The following is a 21,456-nucleotide window of genomic DNA, read 5'->3' as shown; positions in this document are numbered from 1 at the left end:
GAAAATAATCAGACGCAGGGTAGCAAAACATGATGGGCGTGAAAACGAAAATCAGAAAATCAGCTCGGCGCATGGGCAAAGTAGCAATTCTCGACAAGCAGGAGAAATCGACTGAACACCGGCGTCTATCGTATTTCCAAACCAAGAGGGACCCGCTCCCCTAGTACGGCAGCCTCGGCGGATGCGTTCCCATAGAAACTGCGCTCGCGCGTCCCGCGCATAGACTGCCCATAATCATTTCGCCTCCCGCGAAATAGATGGTAAAGTTCCTCACTTATCATCGGCCAAGCCGGCTAGTGAGTTTTTTTTTAATACAAGCCAAAAATAACTTTCACCCGCATTTGGCTGGTGTTCATTTTGAGCCCCGATTACAACTCATCAGTGCTGAGAAGAATATTATTATCACCTGTCTTTTGGCCTCTCGCAGAGACACAAAACGACATGGGATAATCTATTCAAAAGCACCCAACCAGCCCCAAACTCGGAGAAACTCTGTTAACAACTCTGTTGTTTTATTCTCCAAAGATGGACTTTTTCAAGGGAAAACTCCTGCTTTAGTAACTTTTCATTCGCCTGCTTTTTCTTTCCTTGCAAAGTAGTCATATTTCTACAACAAAGGCTGATATCTGGCTTTATTTTACCAAACTTACCTGCCGCTCAAATTACAATCAGTCTAATTAAGATCCAAGCAAAGCTATGCCACCTGCTTACAGTGTTGAAACACAACTCAGAAATGCACATTTCACAAACCAAAGATGGGATGAAACTGAAACCTTAAGTATGAAAACGGATCACTTTGGGTCTCTTTATGCTCGCTCCTGTTTAGCAGCCATGTGTGGATGGGACGTGCCTTACTTTAAACGCTACAGAAGCTCAGCTCGTGGCATCACTCACCCACAGGAACTACAGCTCAAAGCTGTTTTCAGTCATTTTGCTCATATTCTTCATTGGAGCTTTTATTTTCACACACTTGGCTTCTATTCATTCGGACGTGCTGCAGCGTGGAGATAAAACTATTTCCGGTGCAAATAAAAGCACAATTCAGGCAAATTCACTTCAGTTTTATTTTTACATTATATTTATAAATCACAACAAACATCATCTTAGGAGGCTTCTAAAGGTAAAGTCCTGAATTACAGCACTGATGGCAAAGCCCAGACATCCACTTATAGTTCAGGGTATCAAGCACATATTTCAGAAATATGCTTTCATGTTGACAAGCAAACTGAATGGTCTCAGTGTGAAGCTTTGACTGGAAACACACAGAAAAACAACTTCCTGGAAGAATGGCAGCTTCCATCTTTAAAGGACCGGAAGAGGAAGAAGTTTCCAAGGAATCATTCAGAAGAGTTTCACACAGAAACTGACTGAATCCCTGAGTCTGAAAAGGTGTTTCTGAGTGAAAGAGACAGACATGAACAGCCTGAACTATCTGTTCAGCAGGGATTCTCTGACAGGAGGACACTCTGTGTACTCAGCACAGAGACAACCAGGAACCAGGAAACCAGAACCTAAACCCAGGATGCAGAGGTTCTTCAGTGAATGTGGTGCTGATGGTGTGGAGGTGGATCAGTGTGTCAGAGGAGACTCTGTAGAAGGACAGAGTGCCAGCAGGACGGTCCACATACACTGCTGCTCTGTTACCGACAGAGGAGGAGGAGGAGGAGGAGGAGGAGGAGGAGGAGGAGGAGGAGGAGGAGGAGGAGATGTATGTATCTCTCTCATTGTGATAGACAGAGTATTTACCTCCATCAGAGCAGCTCAGACTCCAGGACTGATCGTTCCTTCCAAACCAACAGTCTCTGCCTCCTCCTCTCCTGCTGATTCCTCTGTAACTCACTGATATATCAACTCCTCCTCTCCACTCGACCTCCCAGTAACAGCGACCAGTCAGAACATTTCTACACAGCAGCTGAGGCCAGACATCAAACCTGTCTGGATGATCAGGATATGACTGAACCTCCCATGTCACCTTCCTGTTGTTGTCAGACAGTTTCAGTTTCCTGCTCACTGTGTTTGTGTCGATTGTGAGTCGGCAGGAATCTGATGGAGAGAACAAACACAGTCCAGCTGCAGTTATTGATCCATCATCTGTTCACTTTGATCAATGAGTGATGTGACAGTGTGGCGATGGCTGGATGCCATGAATCAGATGAAGAACACACTCACACTTCCTCAGCCCTGGTGTCAGCCATCGTTCTCCAGCAGGCTCCACCCTGAAAGCAGGAAAATAACTGTCACATGTTTCAGGACTCCAGAAATAGCATCTAGAATGAGCCGGTCCCATTCCAGCTGATGCTGGAGGAACGGTGGAGCACATGCTGCCAGTCATAGCCATATATTCTGCTTATGTCCCAAAGTAAAGACACTCTGGGGAGAGGTATCTGATGCTCTGTACCTCGGGATGCTGCTGTGGCTCTATTAGGAGTGATGCCTAAAGGGCTGAATGGGAGGCCAGAGAAACATCTGTAAATATATTACTCACAGCAGCACTGAGCTGCAGAACTATTAGATGGCTGAACCCCCCCTTCATATAACATCTGGATCCAGAAGGTTTGGGGCCTCCATCAGATGGAGCACATTACAGATCTATGAAGGCTCCTAAAGTCCATCTTTACTAACCGCTGGAGTCCTGTCGGCTCTTTATGGACACAATGAGACTGCTTAGCCTTCCTGCTCTGCCACCTGTTTCCCATCATCCACACAGAGCCTCACAATGTTTCAGTGCTGCTTTCCTCATCACTTATTTCTGTGTGGGCTTGTACATATGAATGTCTGAATGTGTATATTTGATTTAACATATTTAATGTGGCCCTGTGATGGATGGCGACCTGTCCAGGGTGAACCCCGCCTCTGGCCCCGCTGGGAGGGGCTCCGCCCCCCCGCGACCCGACTGACGGATTCAGCGGGTGCAGAAGGTGGATGGATGGATGTTTCATGCATTTCATTGGGAGTGGATATTTGTTCTGTTGGTCTCTTGTTTGCTTTTGATCTTAATTTGGATATAATGTGTGTAATTATCATCTCCAGCTGGATAGAGAAAAGTGCAGAAACTGAACGTCGGCGCTGAAAACCCAATAAAAAACAAGTTCAAACTAAATGTTTTCTGCAGTCAGATGATGGAGATGATGAAGTTTCTGTCTCTGAATTCAACTCTTCACCTTTGGAAGAGTTTTCACTTTGATTTTTCTCTCCTTTCTGAAGCCAAATGTGAGCTTTAAACACTGAGCTGAAATCTCTTCAGTCTCTGACATCATGGTCTCTCCTGATGGTCACATTGTTTCTGCTGACTCCTCCTCTCAGAAGGTTTCAGGGCAGCCAAACATCCAGATCCTCTCTCAGGACGCAGGTCTAACCCACATGTACGCATTTCCAGATGTACGCTGAACATGGTTCTAGAAATCTTTGTGCTAAGCTAGGCTAACATGTCCTGGACCCATCTGTGCGTCTGATCCAGGGTCAGAGGACCAACAGACACTTCTCACTGTTGTTCCTGCAGATGTTCTCCTTGGAGACCTCCTCCACAAATATCTGCTGTTCATGTCCAACCAGCGTTGGTGCTGTGAGCAAAGGAAACAGGCTCCTACATGTGTGATTGTTCATGTAACACTCAGCAGGAAGCAGAAGCACAGGGCTGAGTGCAGCACAGAGAACATGTTCCCAGCTCTGCCTCCTCTGTCAGACACTGTGAGGCTGCAGCAGGCCTCTCCATACCTGAGTTTGTGTGGATCCTTCAGTGCAGCCCTCAGCAGCTTCTCTCCTGAGGCTCCTGGATGGTTGTAGCTCAGGTCCAGCTCTCTCAGATGGGATTTGGGGTTGGAGGTCACAGCTTCAGCCAGAGAAGCACAGCCTTCCTCTGTGATCAGACAGCCTGACAGGCTGCAGACACACACAACAACAGAAACTCTGAGAGAACTGCTCTGAAGCTGAAGCTGAATGTCTGCAGCTGTCTCACATTACTGACTCTGTGTCTTCACAAATCTGAGTCACAATCACACTACACACACGTGGATGGACCTGATTTCTGCTGCCATTTTAGCCCCGAACACATGCAGCCACTCCCCACTGAGTCCTGTTCAGATAGAAATATGCTCTGCACCACAGTGAGAGCAGCAGTGAAGAAGAAGCTGATTTCACTGATGTGAACCTGAGACGCTCGTCAGCAGGGGCGCCGCTAGGGATTTAACAATTATTTTCATGGGCCCCAAACAGCCGGTCAGGAGGCTTTATGAGGAATTAATGTTGCTATTTTACAGAAAACTATACATTTTGATGCTATTTTACAGAAAACTATGCATTTTGATGGCATTTTCAGTCCGTTTTTGGTTTTTCAAAAAATGTGTTCCTTCTACTTTTCCCTCTCCTCTTTCTTTCCGTGTTTGGCTACCTGACTTTGAGGCATATTGCCTTCTCTGCCTTCTTACCCGCTGCGGCGCTGCAGCTGATCCAGTCGGACTGAACCATTTCACATAAATAGAGAGGGGGGGGGGGGGGGGGGGGTTAATGTTTCCAAAACAAATAAAGTTATTGTTACCGGTACATTGTAAATAAAATATATCTGTGACTATAAGTTAGTTAATAACTTAGTGTCACATTCTGTCAGTGTTATAACTTTATGGGGGCCTCTCTGGGCCCCTCTTAATCATGGGCCCCTAGAAGCCTGAACACGGTTCTGAGCCAGGTTTGACGGCTGCTCTGCGGGGCGAGTATACGTGTCCCGTACTGTATGTGTTGTAGCGAGGGAATCCACTGAAAGGGAACGTAATGTCATGCGTATCAGTTCAGGCAGAAGGAACCAGGTCCAACGCTTGTTTACAGCTGGTTGGCCCCACCCATCAGGTGGGCTCAGGAGGACAACTCACTCAAAGAACTTTGTAGGAATCTGCACTCTACATTATTTACTGGAGGAGAACGCAGCCCAAAAGGAAACTGAGCAAATGATGCAACAAAGACTTTCCAGGTTGTTCCAGGTTCAGGTTCCAGGTTCAGGTTCCAGGTTCAGGTTCCAGGTTCAGGTTCCAGGTTCAGGTTCCAGGTTCAGGTTCCAGGTTCAGGTGAGTTCCTGTGGTGTCAGAGGCCTAAAGCTGCTGGAACAATCATACAAAGAGCATCTACAGGTGTTCTGTTACCTGAGAGTTTCCAGTCTGCAGTTTGGACTCTTCAGGCCAGCAGACACCTGCTTCAGCCCTGAATCCTGCAGGTTGTTGTTACTCAGGTCCAGTTGTGTCAGGCTGGAGGACTGGGAGCTGAGAGCTGAGGACAGAGCTGCACATCCTTCATCTGAGAGGTTACAGACGCTCAGCCTGAGGAGACAGTTACAGAGAAAAAGAACAGCTGGGATCAGAATCAGTCAGCTGTAATGCTGACTGTGGACTGAAAGCCCACTTAGAGGGAACATCAGGGTTAGAAGCCTGTGGTCGTGTCCGTGCGGTGGTTTTTATGCTCAGAGACGCATCATGAGTGAAACAAGGAGTCCACACGGTGGCTGAGCCTTTCCACCCTGGAGCTGCAGCTCATCAGAGAGTCTCAGAATCTGATTCAAACAGCAGAGGCTTTCATGGGGAACAAAGCTGAGGAACTGATCCCATCAGACTGATGGTGGGGCTGACTTCAGAGCTGCCCACCGGGAACAAAGGCTAACATTTATCAGCACTCTGCTCCAGCATGAAAACAGCCTCACCTGAGAGTTTCCAGCCCACAGGTTGGACTCTGCAGTCCAGACAGCAGCTTCACTCCTGAATCCTGCTGCAGGTTGTTGTTACTCAGGTCCAGTTCCTTCAGGCTGGAGGACTGGGAGCTGAGAGCTGAGGACAGAGCTGCACATCCTTCATCTGAGAGGTTACAGACGCTCAGCCTGAGGAGAAGATGTTAAACAGTCTCACATTCAGTCACATTTAATAAGAACAGTCACATAAGGGACAGTAATGATGTGAAGCTGCTCTGCAGCCACAATATCTCTGTAACTTCCACTGAGGAGTCTCTGAATCTGGTGATGTGCACTATGGTTCCATTCTTGGTGTTTTATATTCATGTTTTTAACGGACTTTAATTACTAATCCACAGCAGAGATGATGAAATGTCTCCCATCGCCCACAAATATCTCACTATACACAGAAACACTTTATCAGGGATCCATGAAGGCTGATCCACAGATATACAGATTAATCTGTAGGTTCATGCTTTAAAATGGAAGAAAAACACTGATTTAAAATGTGAAACGTGTTCTGCACATCTGGGAATCTCTTCCTGTCTCTCTGTAGTTTGTGACTTTGCTCCGTTTTGTGCAGTTTTACTGCAGCTGACCTGCAGAGACCATGCATCCATGTGATGTGCAGAGCTCTCCACAGAGTGAGGTCAGCACTGCCCACCCTGCAGGAGGTCCACACCAGGCGCTGCACCACCAGAGCAGGAACACCCCGCTCCTACTCACATCTTTACTTGTATATTTTCATTCCTGTCAGATTCATCTCACCCTGTTTTATTCTTATTTTGCTGCCTTGCACAGCTGAGCTGGTTGCAGTGCACATTTCACTGCCGGCGTTCAGCTGCAGGTGACCAATAAAGATGGCTGATCCTCGATCGGTCGTTAATTATCTCATTATGTTAACGAATCAAAGCAGCTTTTCATGATAACTTGTTCATTTATGTCCTAATCTTTGATCACATCATGTTTTAAAGCAGCCACTCTGAAAAGCTTCATGGGAACAGAAAACAACTTCCTGAATGTCACCAAAAGCTTTTTCTGCTCTCTGAAGGCTTTTTTGGCTTTTTTCTGAAACAGAGAAAGAGAAGATGTTGGTCACATGACTGATCACATGACCGAGCAGCTGCTGGATGGAGCAGAGGAGCAGGACCTGTTCAGCCTCTCATCTTTGCCTCCACAGTGATGGTGTCTGTTCTGATAACTGCAGTAAAACAGACGACACACCGACAGCCCGACTCACAGTTCAGTTTGGATCCTCCAACAGTCCGAGCTGAACTCAGCTGGATGTTCCACTTTATCATACTTCTCCTGTTATCTGATGGAAACGAGGGCTTTTCTCCAGATTTCACATGTTTAACATGAACAAAGGGATCCACAAACATAAAATCACTCTGCACGTATCTGATGTATATTTTCACATTTCTGCACATCTTTGTCTTCATGATGTTAAACACGTGTTTGTGGATGGAGATGACACGCTTTGAGAAAACTACAACAGATATACTGAATCATTTCCTGTAACTCTACCAGAATATAAAGAAATGTTCCACCAGAGTTCATGTGTGTGTGTGCGCTGCGCAGACTAGATCAGAGGAAAGGGACACAGATCTGGAGACGTTTTACTTTGTGGATTTAAAGCAGATGTGAAGATGTTTTCAGATTATTGCATCACAGAGACTGTATGAAGCTGAAACAGCAGAGAAACCTGACCTGAGAGCTTCCAGCTTACAGTGAGGACTCTGCAGTCCATCAGACAGCTGCTTCACTCCTGAGCCGTAGATACTCAGGTCCAGTTGTGTCAGGCTGGAGGACTGGGAGCTGAGAGCTGAGGACACAGCTGCACATCCTTCATCTGAGAGGGTACAGCTGCTCAGCCTGAGGAGGAAATAATGAGAGAAGTAGGAATCTGGGACTTTCTCTGCTATAGAAACAGCAGCAGGATATTCATACACATCCCTCTATATCTGTACTCACACAGCTTTGTTGGAGGCTTTGACCACTGGCAGCAGCCTCAGAAGAGCCTCCTCTGAAGCACAGTATTTATTCAGCTCAAACACATCCAGATGTTTTCCTGATGACAGTAAGATGAAGACCAGAGCTGACCAATGAGAAGAAGACAGTTTATGTGAGGAGAGACGTCCTGATCTCAGGAACTGTTGGATCTGCTCCACCAGAGAACGATCATTCAGTTCATTCAGACAGTGGAACAGATTGATGCTTCTCTCTGCAGACAGATTCTTACTGATCATCTCCTTGATGTAATAAACTGTTCTCTGATTGGTCTGTGAGCTACTTCCTGTCTGTGTCAGCAGGCCTCGTAGGAGCCTCTGATTGGTCTGTGAGCTACTTCCTGTCTGTGTCAGCAGGCCTCGTAGGAGCCTCTGATTGGTCTGTGAGCTACTTCCTGTCTGTGTCAGCAGGCCTCGTAGGAGCCTCTGATTGGTCTGCAGGGAAAGACCCAGGAGGAAGCGGAGGAACAGGTCCAGGTGTCCGTTTGGACTCTCTAAGGCCTTGTTCACTGCACTCTGGTGGAAGAGAGTCTCTGTCAGTGTTTCAGACTCCTGAGACTTTAGTTGTTCTCCCATCAGGTTGAGTCCAGAGTTGATGAAGGTCAGATGCACATGAAGAGCAGCCAGAAACTCCTGAACACTCAGATGGATGAAGCAGAACACCTTCTCCTGGTACAGCCCTCTCTCCTCTCTAAAGATCTGTGTGAACACTCCTGAGTACACTGAGGCTGCTGAGATATCGATGCCACACTCTGTCAGGTCTGATTCATAGAAGATCAGGTTTCCTTTCTGCAGCTGCTCAAAAGCCAGTTTTCCCAGAGACTCAATCATCTCCCTGCTCTCTGGACTCCAGTGTGGATCTGTCGCAGCTCCTCCATCATACTTGAGCTTCTTCACTTTGGCCTGAACCACCAGGAAGTGGATGTACATCTCAGTCAGGGTGCTGGGCAGCTCTGCTCCCTCTCTGGTGTCCAACACATCCTCCAGAACTGTAGCAGTGATCCAGCAGAAGACCGGGATGTGGCACATGATGTGGAGGCTTCGGGATGTCTGGATGTGGGAGATGATCCTGCTGGCCTGCTCTGAATCTCTGAATCTCTTCCTGAAGTACTCCTCCTTCTGTGGGCCAGTGAACCCTCTGACCTCTGTCACCATGCCAACACAGCCGGCAGGGATCTGATTGGCTGCTGCAGGTCGTGTGGTTATCCAGAGGCGAGCAGAGGGAAGCAGCTCCCCCCTGATGAGGTTTGTCAGCAGCACATCCACTGAGGTGGGCTCTGTAGCATCAGCCAGGGGCTCCTTGCTGTGGAAGTCCAGAGGAAGTCGACACTCATCCAGACCGTCAAAGATGAACACAACCTGGAACTGTTCAAAGCTGCAGATTCCTGCTGCTTTGGTCTCAGTAAAGAAGTGATGAACAAGCTCCACCAAGCTGAACTTTCTCTCTCTCAGCACATTCAGCTCTCTGAAAGTGAATGGAAACATGAAGTGGATGTCCTGGTTGGCTTTGCCTTCAGCTCAGTCCAGAGTGAACTTCTGTGTTAAGACTGTTTTCCCAATGCCAGCCACTCCCTTTGTCAGCACTGTTCTGATTGGTTCATCTCTTCCAGGTGGGCCTTTAAAGATGTCTTCTTGTCTGATGGATGTTTCTGCTCTGCCTGCTTTCCTGGATGCTGCTTCAATCTGTCTGACCTCATGTTCATCATTGACCTCTCCGCTCCCTCCCTCTGTGATGTAGAGCTCTGTGTAGATCTGATTCAGAAGGGTTGGCTTTCCTGCTTTAGGAATCCCCTCAAACACACACTGGAACTTCTTCTTCAGGGCAGATTTAACTTTACGTCCACAAAGTTCTGAATGAAGACAAGAAATAACATCAGTAATCAGACATTTCCACCCTGTACAGAATGAGTATCTGAACATCTGCTGTTCTGTGTGCTGAGACATCAGTAAATGTGTCATTTATCCAGCAGGTTAAACCTTTAGAGAAATCCTCTTACTGCTCTGCAGACGGTCAGCCAGCTCCTGCTGCTTCATTCTCCTCAGGAAGTGAACTGTGATCTTCACTAATGCCTCTCTGCTGCTCCTCTGCTCTTCATCCTCAGCCTCCCTCTGGCTCTCTAAGCATTCTGGGTAATCTGGACTCAGAGCCTTCTGCATCTTCTTCAGCTCCTCCTTCACAAAAGTGAGCATGTTGTCCTCCAGCAGCTGGAACAGAAAACTATATGAATGAGCCCATCAGACTGAAACCATGGAGCCAAACATCAGATCCATGTTGGACACACTGACAACCCACTGGTCTACAGAGTGCAGCATGGAGATGGCTGTGAGCAGAACAGATGGGAAAGTAGTTGTTGTACATGTACAGACCATAAATATGGAGTCCAGCTGTGTTTGATGCTGCTGGGCAGACGGACCACTGGGACCCTCTGAGCTCTGCTGGTCCACTCTGTGGAGGAATCATGAAGAATGAGCTCACACTGTGTCTGTCCACACAGAGAGCAACACAAGCTGAAGCTCCATGAAGGGATGTGTGGGTGTGAGCAGTGGGTCAGAGAACTCCCTGTAGTGGGAAAGCTTTACTGGTCCTGCTGATCCCACTGGGAACCAACAGCTCAGTCTGCAGCTGCTTGGAGCTTTCAGCTCACTTTGGTTGGGTCCCAGCAGCTCTCACCAACCCCTTCAGAAAGCTTTCCCTCCCTGCTGAAGTGCCCTGGAGCAAGGCAGCCAGAGCCAGTGTGTGCTGGGATCAGACTGGTTGTACTGGGCAGCTCCCAGTGTGAAGGCCTCAGACCATGACTGTTCAACATCATCTGATGATTGTTTCCCAAAGACGGGAGACAAACTTTCATTGCAGCTTCCAAAGCTGTGTTCAGTTAACTGGAAGAAGCAGAGTTCCTGTCTGTTACCCAGTTTCATTTCAGCCTCTCAGGACAAACTTCTGTTCTGTTGCTCACTGATCTGAACTGGTCAAAGCTTTAAGCAGCTAACCAGCACCCTGCTGACTGTTCCTCTGCTGAACCTGGAACACATCACACCTCCATCAGCTCTGTGTGGTTCAGACGTTCAGCTTTTTAATTCTAAATGAATCTGTCTGTCCTCCTCCATCCAGCAGCACTGGCCCCCTGAGGGGAAGCTCCTGCCTCCACTGTGTTAGAGCCACAGCACAAAGGCGCCCCCTGCTGGACCAGCTGCTGTCCTGCACACACTCAGAAACACCTCCAACATCATTCTTTCTAGGGATGCACCGATACTGTTCTAACATACTCCTACTCGTACTCGTTAAAGTTAACCGATACCATGAAGACCGCAATCAGAGGGTGTCCAAGATACAACTACACAAAAATATATATATTTTATTTACTATATCAGTACTTTGTATGTACTCGTTTCATAATACAGAGGAAAACTCTATTCCTAAAAAGAATTAAAAAATCTTCAGAGAACCTATATTTCGCTGTTAACGCAGTTGCGCAGGTGGGAATTATGAGACTGTGACACATCAGAGGCTGAAGGACAACATGAAAACAGAGAAAGAGGAAAATGGAGCGCTTTCTGGACTGCGGTCAAGTGAGCCGCCACTCGTTCATCCGCCGTTAAGGCAGCCGCCACTTAACTTTCACATGCGCTCATATTCTCTACTACTACGGTTTTAAACGGCGCGACACACACAACGTTATTAGTTCTAACCTAAACGACGTGTGAAAGAGTGGCGGCTGGGAATGGCGGCTAGCTTGACCATCGTAAATGCACTGCCAGATGAGCGAGTTACAGCAGGCTTTAGCACAGTCTCTCTCTCTCTCTTTCTCTCTCTCTTTCTCTCTCTCTATATATAGGCTATATATAGCAAATATTAATTAACGTTTGGATCAGAATTTCACTTCAAACATCTTGCATATTCAAGTTTTTGTCGTTTAGAAATCATGATATGTGAGGTTTTTGAAGGACCTTAGCTCCAAAATTGTACAGTAAAATCTATTGGTTCTTTGTTCAGGAAGGACTCAGTGGTACTATCAGTATGTCCATGTACTCCATTGCTAAGAATAATTGACATTTGGGTCAACATTTCACTTCAAAGTGCTTACATATGCAAGTTTTTCTGTCATAACGTGAGGTATTAGGACAATTACTCCACATTTTTAAACTGCTCACTGTGAGGTGTTGTGGTGATAAATTAAGTTTGGTTCTGTCTCTTCCCTGTGTGGCAGTAGTGCACTGATGAGAGGTGCAGACAAGGTATAGATGACCAGTTGATTTGGGCTGGTGGAGGTAGGGCTGGATGTCCAATAAGGAATATGGTCACACACACACATACAAGGACATCAAGCAAGTAAAAGGCAAAAATGGTGAAATGAAATAACATTATGAAAAAGTAAAGAAGAAGAGTGATATAAAGAGATGGGGGGATGTCACCGATGAATTCAGCATCAAATAATCACAAAATGAAGCAGTGAAATAACTTGAAAATCACCACAGAGGTAGCTGGGGACATGTAGAACAGGAATCTGGTGGAGTTTGCAGAAAATAATCGTTTGTTTATTTTTTATGAATATTTTAATATAGCCATATACATCATGCATTGAGCAAGATTTCAACGTCAGATTATTAAACAATGATGCAGTGAAATGACTAGAAAATCACCACAAAGGTAGTTGGGGACATGTAGAACAAGAATCAGGTGGAGTTTGCAGAAAATAATCCTTTTTTTTATTTTTTATGAATATTTTAATATAGCCATATACATCATGCATTGAGCAAGATTTCAACATCATATTATTAAACAATGATGCAGTGAAATAACTTGAAAATCACCACAAAGGTAGCTGGGGACATGTAGAACACGAATCAGGTGGAGTTTGCAGAAAATAATCGTTTGTTTATTTTTTATGAATATTTTAATATAGCCATATACATCATGCATTGGGCAAGATTTCAACGTCAGATTATTAAACAATGATGCAGTGAAATGACTTGAAAATCACCACAGAGGTAGCTGGGGACATGTAGAACAAGAATCAGGTGGAGTTTGCAGAAAATAATCCTTTTTGTTATTTTTTATGAATATTTTAATATAGCCATATACACCATGCATTGAGCAAGATTTCAACATCAGATTATTAAACAATGATGCAGTTAAATGACTTGAAAATCACCACAGACGTAGCTGGGGACATGTAGAACAAGAATCTGGTGGAGTTTGCAGAAAATAATCGTTTATTTATTTTTTATGAATATTTTAATATAGCCATATACACCATGCATTGAGCAAGATTTCAACGTCAGATTATTAAACAATGATGCAGTTAAATGACTAGAAAATCACCACAAAGGTAGCTGGGGACATGTAGAACAAGAATCTGCTGGAGTTTGCAGAAAATAATCGTTTGTTTATTTTTTATGAATATTTTAATATAGCCATATACATCATGCATTGAGCAAGATTTCAACGTCAGATTATTAAACAATGATGCAGTGAAATAACTTGAAAATCACCACAAAGGTAGCTGGGGACATGTAGAACAGGAATCTGGTGGAGTTTGCAGAAAATAATCCTTTTTTTTATTTTTTATGAATATTTTAATATAGCCATATACATCATGCATTGAGCAAGATTTCAACATCATATTATTAAACAATGATGCAGTGAAATAACTTGAAAATCACCACAGACGTAGCTGGGGACATGTAGAACAAGAATCAGGTGGAGTTTGCAGAAAATAATCGTTTGTTTATTTTTTTATGAATATTTTAATATAGCCATATACATCATGCATTGAGCAAGATTTCAACATCATATTATTAAAAGATGATGCAGTGAAATGACTTGAAAATCACCACAGAGGTAGTTGGGGACATGTAGAACAGGAATCAGGTGGAGTTTGCAGAAAATAATCCTTTTTTTTATTTTTTATGAATATTTTAATATAGCCATATACACCATGCATTGGGCAAGATTTCAACGTCAGATTATTAAACAATGATGCAGTGAAATGACTTGAAAATCACCACAGAGGTAGCTGGGGACATGTAGAACAAGAATTTGGTGGAGTTTGCAGAAAATAATCGTTTGTTTATTTTTTATGAATATTTTAATATAGCCATATACACCATGCATTGGGCAAGATTTCAACGTCAGATTATTAAACAATGATGCAGTGAAATGACTTGAAAATCACCACAGACGTAGCTGGGGACATGTAGAACAAGAATTTGGTGGAGTTTGCAGAAAATAATCGTTTGTTTATTTTTTATGAATATTTTAATAAAGCCATATACACCATGCATTGGGCAAGATTTCAACATCATATTATTAAACAATGATGCAGTGAAATGACTAGAAAATCACCACAAAGGTAGCTGGGGACATGTAGAACAAGAATCAGGTGGAGTTTGCAGAAAATAATCCTTTTTTTTTATTTTTTATGAATATTTTAATATAGCCATATACACCATGCATTGAGCAAGATTTCAACGTCAGATTATTAAACAATGATGCAGTGAAATGACTTGAAAATCACCACAGACGTAGCTGGGGACATGTAGAACAAGAATCAGGTGGAGTTTGCAGAAAATAATCGTTTGTTTATTTTTTTATGAATATTTTAATATAGCCATATACACCATGCATTGAGCAAGATTTCAACGTCAGATTATTAAACAATGATGCAGTGAAATGACTTGAAAATCACCACAGACGTAGCTGGGGACATGTAGAACAAGAATCAGGTGGAGTTTGCAGAAAATAATCCTTTTTTTTTATTTTTTATGAATATTTTAATATAGCCATATACACCATGCATTGAGCAAGATTTCAACGTCAGATTATTAAACAATGATGCAGTGAAATGACTTGAAAATCACCACAGACGTAGCTGGGGACATGTACAACAAGAATCTGCTGGAGTTTGCAGAAAATAATCGTTTGTTTATTTTTTATGAATATTTTAATATAGCCATATACACCATGCATTGGGCAAGATTTCAACATCATATTATTAAACAATGATGCAGTGAAATGACTAGAAAATCACCACAAAGGTAGCTGGGGACATGTAGAACACGAATCTGGTGGAGTTTGCAGAAAATAATCCTTTTATTTTATTTTTTATGAATATTTTAATATGGCCATATACATCATGCATTGGGCCAGATTTTGTGAAAACATCTCACAGTGGTGCCAGCTCAACAACTTTGCACTTAATTTCAGTAAGACTAAGGAAATGGTGGTGGACTTCACTCCACTTTCCATCTGCAAACAACCTGTTGAGAGAGTAGAGAGCATTAAATACCTGGGGATACATATCAAAAAGGACTTAACATGGACAAACAACACGCAACACATTATAAAGAAATCCAGGCAGAGATTATACTTTGTTCGCCTGTTGAGAAAGTTCAAAGTTTCAACACCCATCCTAAAAGCGTTTTACTCCTCAGCAGTGGAGAGCACCTTGACAGGGTCCATCATCACCTGGTACGGAAATGCCACAGTGCGTGAACGCTGTATTTGTATAGTGTCCATCAAAAGCCTATTTATGACAGAAAAACTTGCATATGTAAGCACTTTGAAGTGAAATGTTGACCCAAATGTCAATTATTCTTAGCAATGGAGTACATGGACATACTGATAGTACCACTGAGTCCTTCCTGAACAAAGAACCAATAGATTTTACTGTACAATTTTGGAGCTAAGGTCCTTCAAAAACCTCACATATCATGATTTCTAAACGACAAAAACTGGAATATGCAAGATGTTTGACAAAACTTATTATGCAAGATGTTTGAAGTGAAATTCTGATCCAAATGTTAATTATTATTTGCTATAGCCTATATATATATATAGAGGCAGAGAGAGAGAGAGAATTCCATCTATTTTTTCTAGTCATTTCACTGCATCATTGTTTAATAATATGACGTTGAAATCTTGCTCAATGCATGATGTATATGGCTATATTAAAATATTCATAAAAAATAAACAAACGATTATTTTCTGCAAACTCCACCTGATTCTTGTTCTACATGTCCCCAGCTACGTCTGTGGTGATTTTCAAGTCATTTCACTGCATCATTGTTTAATAATCTGACGTTGAAATCTTGCTCAATGCATGGTGTATATGGCTATATTAAAATATTCATAAAAAATAAAAAAAAAGGATTATTTTCTGCAAACTCCACCAGATTCCTGTTCTACATGTCCCCAGCTACCTTTGTGGTGATTTTCAAGTTATTTCACTGCATCATTGTTTAATAATCTGACGTTGAAATCTTGCTCAATGCATGGTGTATATGGCTATATTAAAATATTCATAAAAAATAAACAAACGATTATTTTCTGCAAACTCCACCAGATTCCTGTTCTACATGTCCCCAGCTACGTCTGTGGTGATTTTCAAGTTATTTCACTGCATCATTGTTTAATAATCTGACGTTGAAATCTTGCTCAATGCATGGTGTATATGGCTATATTAAAATATTCATAAAAAATAAAAAAAAAGGATTATTTTCTGCAAACTCCACCTGATTCCTGTTCTACATGTCCCCAGCTACCTTTGTGGTGATTTTCAAGTTATTTCACTGCATCATTGTTTAATAATATGATGTTGAAATCTTGCTCAATGCATGATGTATATGGCTATATTAAAATATTCATAAAAAATAAACAAACGATTATTTTCTGCAAACTCCACCTGATTCTTGTTCTACATGTCCCCAGCTACGTCTGTGGTGATTTTCAAGTCATTTCACTGCATCATTGTTTAATAATCTGACGTTGAAATCTTGCTCAATGCATGGTGTATATGGCTATATTAAAATATTCATAAAAAATAAACAAACGATTATTTTCTGCAAACTCCACCAGATTCCTGTTCTACATGTCCCCAGCTACGTCTGTGGTGATTTTCAAGTTATTTCACTGCATCATTGTTTAATAATCTGACGTTGAAATCTTGCTCAATGCATGGTGTATATGGCTATATTAAAATATTCATAAAAAATAAAAAAAAGGATTATTTTCTGCAAACTCCACCAGATTCCTGTTCTACATGTCCCCAACTACCTTTGTGGTGATTTTCTAGTCATTTCACTGCATCATTGTTTAATAATATGATGTTGAAATCTTGCCCAATGCATGTTATATATGGCTATATTAAAATATTCATAAAAAATAAACAAACGATTATTTTCTGCAAACTCCACCAGATTCCTGTTCTATATGTCCCCAACTACCTCTGTGGTGATTTTCAAGTTATTTCACTGCTTCATTTTGTGATTATTTGATGCTGAATTCATCGGTGACATCCCCCCATCTCTTTATATCACTCTTCTTCTTTACTTTTTCATTATGTTATTTCATTTCACCATTTTTGCCTTTTACTTGCTTGATGTCCTTGTATGTGTGTGTGTGACCATATTCCTTATTGGACATCCAGCCCTACCTCCACCAGCCCAAATCAACTGGTCATCTATACCTTGTCTGCACCTCTCATCAGTGCACTACTGCCACACAGGGAAGAGACAGAACCAAACTTAATTTATCACCACAACACCTCACAGTGAGCAGTTTAAAAATGTGGAGTAATTGTCCTAATACCTCACGTTATGATGGGCAAAACTTGCATATGTAAGCACTTTGAAGTGAAATGTTGACCCAAATGTCAATTATTCTTAGCAATGGAGTACATGGACATACTGATAGTACCACTGAGTCCTTCCTGAACAAAGAACCAATAGATTTTACTGTACAATTTTGGAGCTAAGGTCCTTCAAAAACCTCACATATCATGATTTCTAAACGACAAAAACTTGAATATGCAAGATGTTTGAAGTGAAATTCTGATCCAAACGTTAATTAATATTTGCTATATATAGCCTATATATAGAGAGAGAGAGAAAGAGAGAGAGAAAGAGAGAGAGAGAGAGAGAGAGACTGTGCTAAAGCCTGCTGTAACTCGCTCATCTGGCAGTGCATTTACGATGGTCAAGCTAGCCGCCATTCCCAGCCGCCACTCTTTCACACGTCGTTTAGGTTAGAACTAATAACGTTGTGTGTGTCGCGCCGTTTAAAACCGTAGTAGTAGAGAATATGAGCGCATGTGAAAGTTAAGTGGCGGCTGCCTTAACGGCGGATGAACGAGTGGCGGCTCACTTGACCGCAGTCTTTCACGTGCGGAGCAAACCACCAACCACCAGAGCAGAGACTGCCGACAACCCACCACTGATAGAAAAGAGGAAAAAAACTGTCAGCTGACACTATCATGAAAGTTACCCGTCTTATGGCTTTAGTTGGACCGGGGGTGTCAGCAATCCTCAGCCCGAGTGCTTCCTGTCGGGAGAAGTTAGCTAATGCTAACTTAACTGCTAGTTAGCTAATGCTAACTGAACTGCTAGTTAGCTAATGCTAACTGAACTGCTAGTTAGCTAATGCTAACTGAACTGCTTGTTAGCTAACTCTTCTGCATCGGACTACCTAAGCATCTCCCACCACGCGATTGAGCACCTTCTTCCTTTCCCCGCTACCTGCCTGTGTGAGCTGGCGTTCTCTGCTCTGGTTCACATGAAGAACAACAGGAGGCCCTCTGCTCAGTGTCACCGAGGATTAAAGAAACCTGCGCGCCCCGACAGGCACACGTATTTTCACTTAATGTGTAAGTAGGCAAAATATTTACAATAGCACATGTTTCACTTATTGCTGAAATGTTGCAATGATAAATTCAGACATCCCAAGTCTCCCGGAAGTTCCGGGAGTCTCCCTGATATTGAAAGTTAATCACGGATGCTCGCGAGTCGGATAAAATATCCCGGATTTTAGACTATGCGAGGGCGTGTCCTTTTTTTTTTCAATGCGAGTGAGAGCGTGCAGGCAATACAATAACTCGTGCACCATGCGCGTTTCGACTGCGCAGGCACGAGAGAGAGAGGGGTGTGGGGAGAGGTGAGAAACCTGTGCGTGTCTGTCCAAAGCGATGCTCTGTTCAACCAGCGTTCAGAGCGACTGCTGGTCAGAGGGCGCGCTGATTGGTTTAGTCAGCAAAATAAGCCAATAACGTTCGGTGTGGGAGGGCTTTGATTTACTCTCTGACAGTCACCTAAGTTACCACTCAAAACTGTGAATCCTCGAGTAAAAAACGAAAATATGAGACTCATTTTACAGCAGAATATACTAAAGTATATCCATGTCTAGTTCGATAAGCATCTCCCTGAAATGAGTTTTTGGAACTTGGGATGTCTGTAAATTGTAGTTTAGGACCATGGACAGTGCAGCTTCCTTGCATTGACAGTTCTCTGTGCTGAATTTCCTTTGCCTCCTTTTTAATTTTGTGACTTGTCTGGTTTAAATGACTGTTGCTGCTTTGATGAAGCCTAAATTGATAAAGTTTCAAATTAATTTTTGAAATATTTCGTTAATAAATATTTCACGAGTAATAGTTGTCTTGTCACATTGTATTTGGCATTAGTAAATAATAATGCACATTTACAGATATTTTACATGATATGAATGATAACACGTGTTATAAGGACTATTTTGCACAATAGGTGTGCCTTGAGATTTTTACCTGTCCTTTGGTGTGCCTTGGGCACAAAAAGTTTGGGAACCACTGGGCTAGTGAGACCGAAACCTGTCTTCCAATTCATTACATTTTTTTGTGGTAGAAGTATCGGCATCGGTACTCAGATCCAAGTATCGGTATCGTATCAGTTTGAAAAAAAGTGGTATCGCTGCATCCCTAATTCTTTCCTCTCTGACTGCTGTGTTGGTGGAAAACATCCAACACACACCGCTTCACATATGAACAGAGAAACGGATGTGAAGCAGAGCTGAGCTCACATTAAACACATGTTGGAGTAAAAACTGTTCAAACTGACTCATTTTACTCTGTTACAGCATTTACACTCAGCTCACCTCTGAGGGGACGGATGTGGGGCTGATTTGAAGTCAATAGGTTTGCCCATTGACCGGTTGCTCTGCATGGACACACAGCTGGGTCCAGGTCCAGGTCCAGGTCCAGGTCCAGGTCCAGGTCCAGGTCCAGGTCCAGGTCCAGGTCCAGGTCCAGGTCCAGGTCCAGGTCTGGGTCTCTGATGGATCCTGACAGAAAAACACTTGTTTTCTTCAAACTAAAGTATCAGTGATAGTGTTTGAGTCTGCAGTGAGACGGCCTGTCAGAGAGTCAGTGTGGCTGCTGTGGAACAATGTTACAGCTCCCCCTGGTGGCAGCTCTGTGATCTTACAGAGCTCAATGCTGATAAACACACACACTCTGAAGCTTTTAACCCTCAGATTCAGACCAATCACCAGAGACCCTCAGCTTAGGGCTGAACGATTTTAAGAAAAAATTGAAATTGCGATTTTTCTGGTAGAGATTGCGATTTCGATTTCAACCACGATTTCTTTTCTTTAAATCAAGTTTCAGTGTAAATTAATTCAATGCGGCTGGCCCCGGTTCGACTCCCGCACCGGGCGGCCCTGTGCTGCGTGTCTTTCCCATCTCTCTGCCCCCTGCTTTCTGGCTCTCTCAAACTGTCCTAACATTAAAGGCATAAGAAGCCCCCCAAAAATACTTTTAAAGCTGCGGTCGGCAACTTTTTTTTAGTCATATTAGCTTGAACTGTCATGGGATTCTGGAAGTAGAATATTAAATAGGCTGTTTAGGAAAAATAACGAAATCTGTAGCTCCCTCTGAAGCCTGTAATCATGCTTGCAAAAACCGAGCGCTCCCGGCTGTTTTTAAACAATCAAGTTAGGGTGGAGGAATCCTACCTGTCAATTAGAGCCCTGCACTCCCGCGGGACTCACGGGACCCAACGCAAAGCAGTGCGGCGCAGGACACATTTTAAGAAATAAAGCCTAACTAAAAGAAGTTCAAAAGCGCGATCTCTCCTTTTATTCAGGAGATGCGCATTGCAGCGACGAGGGGCAGGGCAACCTACTTAGATAATAATTGGATTACATGTTATATTTTCAACATTCTGGGTTTAGAAAAGGTATACCTTTACCCTATAGGGTAATTAATAACACATATTGTTTTCATTCCACTTGTTTGCATTTAAATCAATGTAACGTGAGCTGTAGGCTTAGATATTTATGCTCAAATCCACTCAAAGTAGGGGGCGGGGCTCCATCACACTGTGTTTAAAATAATTTTAACTAAAAATATAGGCTACACTTTTAATTCCAAGGATGGAAATTTGAGGAGTGGCATATAACATATGTACAATGTATTAGTCTTAATATTCACGGTAGATTTTGGTAGGTAGGCTTATTGCTGTAAAGCCTCAGCAGCTGGTTGTGCCATCTGATGCGCTCCTGCACCGTGTGCCCCACGTGAAGGATCGAACAGTGGTGTGCGCAGCTATATCATGTTATTTTCCTCAAGCCAATGACAAGAACTTCCGTGAGAAGTAACGCAAATGTCTGAATCATGCGGGAATTGCGGGCGGGAGCGTGACAAAATATGACAGGTGCGGGCGGGAGCGGGTCTGTAAATTCTGTCCCGCGCAGGCCTCTATTGTCAATCACAGCTTGTGCACACGCTGATGAGCTTGAGTCTGCCCCAGCCTTAGCCTGATTAACATAGACTTTCAAATCTCTTCGAGATTCTGGTCTGACCAAGACCATAACGAATACGATTGGAAATGGCCTGGTCAACCCGCCTCCCTCGGGTTGCTACTGGTTGTGGCCAGAAAAGGCTGTGCCTAAGCTTAAGCCAATCACACCACTCTTTCCTCTGACGTATGATTTAGCTACCA

General features: G+C 43.2%; 1 pseudogene; it reads right to left on the bottom strand.

Annotated features, from left to right (window-relative positions):
• Positions 1 to 1,298: 1,298 nt before the first annotated feature.
• LOC142391491 (NLR family CARD domain-containing protein 3-like) lies at positions 1,299 to 9,883 on the bottom strand (annotated as a pseudogene).
• Positions 9,884 to 21,456: the final 11,573 nt, after the last annotated feature.

The sequence above is a fragment of the Odontesthes bonariensis genome, chromosome 11 (assembly GCF_027942865.1).
Source record: "Odontesthes bonariensis isolate fOdoBon6 chromosome 11, fOdoBon6.hap1, whole genome shotgun sequence".
Classification (NCBI taxonomy): Eukaryota; Metazoa; Chordata; class Actinopteri; order Atheriniformes; family Atherinopsidae; genus Odontesthes; species Odontesthes bonariensis.
Note: the sequence above shows the minus strand (reverse complement) of the source record. Positions and strands in the feature narration are given on the sequence as shown.